General features: G+C 34.1%; 1 pseudogene; it reads right to left on the bottom strand.

Annotated features, from left to right (window-relative positions):
* Positions 1 to 4,520: 4,520 nt before the first annotated feature.
* Positions 4,521 to 4,639, bottom strand: LOC111731117 (annotated as a pseudogene).
* Positions 4,640 to 7,365: the final 2,726 nt, after the last annotated feature.

Here is a 7,365-nt window from a genome sequence, read left to right as displayed (position 1 = left end):
ATAGTCTAGTTTCATTATTTTGCAGGTGATTTTCCAGTTTTCCTAGCACCATTTATTAAAGAGGCTTTCCTTTCTCCATTGTATGTTTTTGACTCATCTGTCAAAAATTATTTGTGCATATATATATATATGGCGATTTACTACTGGACTCTCAATTTGTTCCACTGGTCTGTGTGTCTGTTTTTCTGCCAATACAATGCTGTTTTCATTATTGTCACTTTGTAGTATAATTTGAAATCAAGCAGAGTGATACCTTCAGCCTTATTCTTTTTTTTCTCAGAATTGCTTTGGCTATTTGGTGTCTTTTGTGCTTCCATACAAATCTGATGTTTTTTTTTTTGTTCAATTTCTCTCAAAAATGCTGATGGTATTTTGATGTGACTGCATTAAATCTGTATAATGGTTTAGGTAATAAGGTGATTTTAACTATGTTGATTTTCCAATCCAAGAACATAGAATGTCTTTCAATTTCTTTGTGTCTTCTTCAATTTCTTTTAATAGCGTCTTATAGTTTTCAGTGTACAGGTTCTTCACATGTTTCATTAGATTTATTGTTAGGTAATTTATGCTTTTTATTGCAATTGCAAAAAGAATTTTTTAAAAATTTCTTTTCCTGAAAGTTCATTATCAGAGTATAGGAATGCTTGGGTTTTTGTACATTGATTTTGTATCTTGAAACTTTACTGTATTTGTTTATTATTTCTAATAGTGCTTTAGTGGAATCTTTAGAGTTTTCAATATAGCCATTCATGTTACCTGCAGAAAGTGACGATTTGACTTCTTCATTCATACTTGAATACCTTTTATTTCTTTCTCTTGCCTGATTGCTCTCACTAGGACTTCCAAAATTATATTGAATAATAGTGTTGATAGTAGACAGCCTTGTCTCATTCCTAATTTTAGAAAGAAGGTTTTTATTTTTTCACCATTAAGTATATTAGCTGAGGGTTTGTCATATATGACCTTTATTATATTGAGGTACTTTCCTTTAATGCTTATCTTATTAAGTGTTTTAATCATAAATGAATTGTCAAAGGTTTTTTTCTGCATCTATTGATATAGTCATATGATTCTTATTTTTTAATTTGTTTATGTGGTATATCACATTAATTTAATTATGTATGTTGAACCATCCCTGTGCCCCTGGGATGAAGCCCACTTCATCGTGGTGTATGATCTTTTTAATATATTGCTGTATTCGGTTTGCTAGTATCTTATTTAAGATTTCTGCATCTGTGTTCATGAGAGATATTGGTCTGTAGTTTTTTTTTGTGTGTGTGTTATCTTTGCCAAGTTTTGGTATCAGAGTAATATTGGCCTCATAAAATATGTTGGGAAATACTGGCTTCTCTTTGACTTTTTGGAAGAGTTTAAGGAGAATAGGTATTAAACCTTTGAATGTTTGGTAGAGTTCACTGGTGAAGCCATCTGGTCCTGGACTTTTACTTTTTGTTAAGTTTTTGATGATTGTTTCAATTTTCTTACCGTTGATCAGTCTATTTATATTTTTCAATCCTTCATTATTCAGTCTAGAAAGATCGTATCTTTCTAAGAACTTGTCAATTTCTTCTAGGTTATTAAATTTGGTATCATATATTTTTTCATAATATTCTTGCATGATCCTTTGTTTTTGGTGGCATCTGTCGTAATTTCTCCTCTTTCATCCCCGATTTTGTTTATTTGTGTTTTTTCTCTTATTTCTTTAGTGAGTCTAGCTAGGGGTTTGTCAATTTATTAAACTTCTCAAAGAAGCGGCTTTTTGTCACATTAATTTTTTCTATTCTCTTTTTGTTTTCAATTTAATTTAATTCTGCTCTAATTTTAGTTATTTCTTTCCTTCTGCTGACTTTGGGCTTCATTTGTTCTTCTTTTTCAAGTTTTCTAAGATGTAATGTTCAGTTGTTTATTTGGGCTTGTTCTTGTTTCTTGAGATAGCCCTTTAATGATATGAACTTTCCTCTTATTACTGCTTTTGCTGTGTGCCAAAAGTTTTGATGTATTGTACTTTCATTCTCATTTGTTTCTATGTATCTCTTGATTTCTGTTTTTATTTCTTCTATAACCCTGTCATTCTTCAGTAGCATTTTGTTTAATTCCCACGAACTTGTGGTTCTTCCTGTTTTTTTTTTTTAACAATTAATCTCCATTTTCAAAGCATTATAATCAGAGAATATATTTGATATGATTTCATTCTTAAATATGTTGAGGCTAGTTTTGTGTCCCTACTTATGGTTTATCCTCACGAATGTTCCATGTACCCTAGAAAAGTATGTATAAGCTGCTGCTTTGGCATGAAAGGCTCTGTAAGTGTCGATTATGTCCAATTAGTCTAATGTATCATTTAAGGATGTTATTTCCTTATTGATTTCCTATTTGGATGACCTATTCATCTCTAACAGTGGGATATTTAGGTCTCCTACTATGATTGTCTTTTTGTCAGTTTCTCCCTTTAGTTCTGTTAGTAAATGCTTTATTTATTTTGGTGTTCCCTGATTGAGAGCACAAATATTAATAAGTGTTAAGTCTTCTTGATGTATGGTTCCCTTTATCATTATGAAGTGTTTATCATTTTATCATTATGAAGTGCTTATCATTGTCTCTCATTACCTTTTTTATCTTGAAGTCTATTTCATTAGATACAAGTACAGCTACACCGCTTTTCTTTGGATGCCATTTGCTAAGAGTATCATTTTCCACTCATTCACTTTGTGTCTATATCATCCTTGCAGCTAAGATGTTTCTCTTGAAGGGAGCATGTAGTTAGGTGTTGTTTTTTGATCCAGTCTGCTACTCTGTCCCTTTTTATTGGTGAGTTCAGTTCCTTTACATTTAGGATGGTTATTGAAATATGAGGTTTCCTTATAGCCATTTTTTGTTTTGTTTTCTGGTAGCTCGATGTCTCCACTGTTTTTTTTTTTTTTTGTCCTTGTGTTTCTATCTGTTATTTTAATTTGGTTGGGTTTGGTGGATTTTCCTTCTATTCCCTCGTGTTTTATGCTATGTGTCTCAGTTCTGGATTTATAGAGTGTGGTTACCATTAAGTTTATGTAAGGAATAGTTATATATAAACAGTAGTCCATTTTCTTCTGTGTGTACCTTATCTCCATTCCCATTTGAGAATTTGGATCTTCCTCCACTTTTCTGTTTTTGTTGTCTCAAATTCTCTGAACATTCATACAGGCTAAACATTCATTTTTAAGTTTCAGTAGCTGTTATCTTCTCTTTTTAGAGTGTTTCTTTTTTTAGCCTTTAACCATTATGTAATATTTAAGATTTTAATACCCTGTTCTTAATAAGGGCTGCACTTTCCTGCTTCTGTCTGCTTTAGTCATCTTACTCATCCTTATGTATTTTTGTCATTTTGTTTCAGGTAGAATGACCTCCTTCAGTATATCTTGTAATGCAGGTCTTTTGTTGGAGTATTCCTTCAGCTTTTATATGTCTGGAAAGGTCTTTATTTCTCCTTCATATTTAAAGGAGAGCTTTGCTTGATATATTATTCTTGACTGGTAATTTCTTTTTTCAATATTTTGAATATTTGGTTCCACTCCTTCCTTGCTTGTAGGGTTTGTGCTGAGAAGTCTAATAATAGTTTAATGGGTTTTCCTTCATAAGTTCCTGTCATCTTTTCCCTGGCTTCCTTGAGAATTCTTTCTTCTTCATTAATTTTTGACAATTTTAATATAATGTGTCTTGAAGAAAACCTTTTTGGGTTGAGATAATTGGGTGTTCTCTTGGTTCTTGGATTTGAAAATTCAGCTTTTTCATTAGATTTGGGGAATTTTCATTGATCATTTATTTGAATATGCTTTCTGCTCCCTTCTCTCTCTCTTCTCCTTCTGGCATACCCATTATTCTCCACCCCCCATCTTTATTGAAATATAATAGACAATTCATTGCTTGTATTTACATTGTACAACTGAATGAGTTTTTTTCAATTAGAGTTGGCATACAATAATATACCAGTTTCAGTTGTATAGCATAGTGATCAGAGATCCACATGACTCACAAAGTGATCACGCCACTAAATCTAGTATCCCTCTTCTCTCTTACATATTTATCAAAACGTTATTAACCATCTTCCTCATGCTATACTCTACATCTCCACATCTAATCAGCAACTATCCATTTGTACCTATTAATCCTTTTTTTTTGCTGTCTTCCAACCCTGTCCCATTTAGTAGCCCTCAAAATATTCTCTGTATCTATGAGTTTATTTCCACTTTCATTGTTATTGTTATTTTGTTCTTTAGATTCCACATGTACGTGAAATCATGTGATATTTGTCTTTATCTATCTAACCCATTTCATTCAGTGCAATACCCTCGAGATCAATCAAGGCAACACCTTTTTCCATTTCCTTCTTTTTAGTCTCTGTGTGTCTTTTAATCTGAAGTGAGTCTCTTGTAGGCAACATATGTAGGGGTCTTGTTTTCTTATCTATTCAGCCACTCTGTCTTTTGGTTGGAGTACTTGGTTGATAGAAATGTAATTATTACCATTCTTTTAATTTTTTTTTACACCTACGGCACCTGGTCTTCCTAGGTGCTCTCCCATCCAAGTACTAACCAGGCCTGACCCTGTTTAGCTTCCGAGATCAGACGAGATTGGGAGTGTTCAGGGAGGCCTGGCCATAGATAATTATTACCATTCTTTATTCCTGTGTTTGATACATGTTTTTTTCTTCTTAAAGAAGTCCTTCCAACATTTCCCGTAATACTGGCTTGGTGTTGATAAATTCCTTTAGCTTATTTTTGTCTGGGAAGCTCTTTATCTGTTCTTTGGCTCTAAATGATAGTTTTGTTGGATAAAGTACACTTGGTTGTAGATTCTGGGTTTTCATCATGTCGAATATTTTGTGCCAAGCCCTTCTGTCCTGCATAGTTTCTTTTGAGAAATCAGCTCCTGGTCTTATGGGTGCTCCCTTGTAGGTAACGAACTGCTTTTCTCTTGCTGCTTTTAAGATTCTTTGTATTTAACCTTTGATATTTTAATCATGATGTGTCTTGGTGTGGGCCTCTTTAGGTTCTTGTTTTTTAGGACTCTCTGAACTTCATGGAGTTGTATGTCTATTTCCTTCACCAGGTGAGGGAAGTTTTCCATCATCATTTCTTCAAATAGCTCTTCAACATCTTGTTTTCCTTCCGGTACCCCTATGAGATGGATATATGTACATTTAATAGTATCCAATAGGCTCCTTAAATTATTAGTATAGTCTTGCCTTCCTTTTTCTTGCCATTCTGATTGATTATTCTTGGCTTCCCCATCCTCTATATAGGTCGTTTGATCTTCTTCTTTATTCACTCTGTTTATTCCATTTAATATACTTTTCATCTCAGATAACGTGTTATTCATTTCTGACTGGTTTCCTTTTATAATTTCCATTTTTATGTTTTTTTTTATCTCTTTGTTAAAGCTCTCACTGAGTTCATCTACATTTCCCCTAAGTTCACTGAGCATCTTTATGAACAATGTTTTGAACTCTGCACCTCTTAGATTACTTGACTATATTATTCCTGGATCTCTGTTCTGTTCTCTTATATGGTTTCTGTTTTTCCGTCTTCTCATTTTGGCTGCTTTTCTGTGTCTCTTTTTATGTACTCAGCAAAGCTCCTAAGTCTTCTGGTCTTATTAGTGAGGCTTTGTGTAGTAGGTGTTCAGTGGCACAGTACTGAGAGAGTTTCAGCTGCAGGCCAAGTTTAGCTCCAGCCTGTGACCCTCCATGGCCAACTGTTATGATTTAGCAAGCCATCCACAGATGCCGTGCTTATAGTTGCTTCAAGGGGCCATGCCAGACATCATGGTCTGCTGTCACCATTGTGTCTTGGTACTGCTCAGCAAGGAGCACCTGACTCGCCAAGGATACACTTGAATGTGGCTTGTGTGGGGTGGTGAGTTGGGGGAGGTGGAATTTCAGGGAATACTATGGGAAGAACGACCTCTATTATCCGGTTTGACGATGTCTCAGCTATAGTGGTGCTGAGTCTTCACACTGGGATGGGGAGAGCTCAACAATGGAACAGTGGATACTGCCTGCATTTCTGTACAGAGTGAGCCTTGCCTCCAGCCCTCACTCCCACAACTCAGTGTCCCCCTGTAAGTTCCTGGTTCCCCTGTGCAACTTACTTGGCGCCGGTGCTCAGAGTGAGCAGGTAAGACACGACAAAAGTCTGCTCAGGGACACAGTCCCTTTAAGAGGCATCTTCAGCTACCTGTTGCCACTACTACAGCTTCTGTCTTATCCAGCCACTTGGTACCAGGCAGTGTTGCATCTTCACCCCCTCCTACCTTCTACAGTTACAGGTTGATTAATTTTTTCTCTCTCTAGTTGTAGTGCTTCTGTTTCTCTAGATTCTGGGCAACTTTCTTTGCTGTTTGCTCCATGTTTCTGTCACAACTTTGATTTGGTTGCAAGAGGGATGAACAGAGCCTCTATCATCTATGTCAATTTTTTTTTTTTAGCTAGCAGTATTGCTGTTTTGATTTCTGATTCTTCTTTGTCATCATTTTAACTTCTTAACTATTATGCAAGATTATTATCCTGAGAACTATCTTGCATGTATCCTCAAAAAATGGAGTAATAATCCATAACTTTTTCCATATTTTTGTGCCATTTAGATTAAAAAAATGAATATGAAGAATGTATATCATCCTCTACTGAAGGAATTATGTCCGTGATTTAGCTATACCTTATTATTTGAAAGTATTTTTCTTAAATTCTAATCCATAAACTAAAGCTCATTTCTCTAAAAGTTTTTACTTTATAGTGAAACCAAATTATTTAATAATATTTGCATCAATTGAATCTTGGAAAGCCATTAATGTTTTTTAAAATTTGATAGTTCTCTTTTATAATGTTCATATGAAATATAAAAAAATCCTTTTAGCTTACAGTCTATAATTAGGAAAAGAGAATAAAAACTGAAATCCCAATAGCAAAATGAATTTTTCAGGCTAATTAGAATCTTCGAGAGCTTCAAATTTTAATTAACACTTTACATTTGTAAATTAGCTGTTTAAAACTTGCATTTTTTGTCCTGTCTGAAAGAAGCATACTTTAAGAGGTGAATGTTAAACCAAAATAAGAAAAATGCCACCAGTTATGAAAATATTTTTCTTTTCTTAATGTATTCTCAAGTGTCTCCTTTAGACTTTATGTGGTTTCTTTTCATTATTACAAGGTAATTTTCCACTAGAGTGGAGAAAAGCAATAAGAAAACACCAGTAAAACCAACTTTTTGAAAACAATTTTAACGAGAAAAGTAACACTAAGTAACTAGAATTTTGTTTCATTACTTAGCTCATGTTAGACAAAGGTTGGAAATCATCATGTTCTTCAGATTTCAGAATATGCTATAATGGTGT

Source organism: Pteropus vampyrus, unplaced genomic scaffold, assembly GCF_000151845.1.
Source record: "Pteropus vampyrus isolate Shadow unplaced genomic scaffold, Pvam_2.0 Scaffold349, whole genome shotgun sequence".
Classification (NCBI taxonomy): domain Eukaryota; kingdom Metazoa; phylum Chordata; class Mammalia; order Chiroptera; family Pteropodidae; genus Pteropus; species Pteropus vampyrus.
Note: the sequence above shows the minus strand (reverse complement) of the source record. Positions and strands in the feature narration are given on the sequence as shown.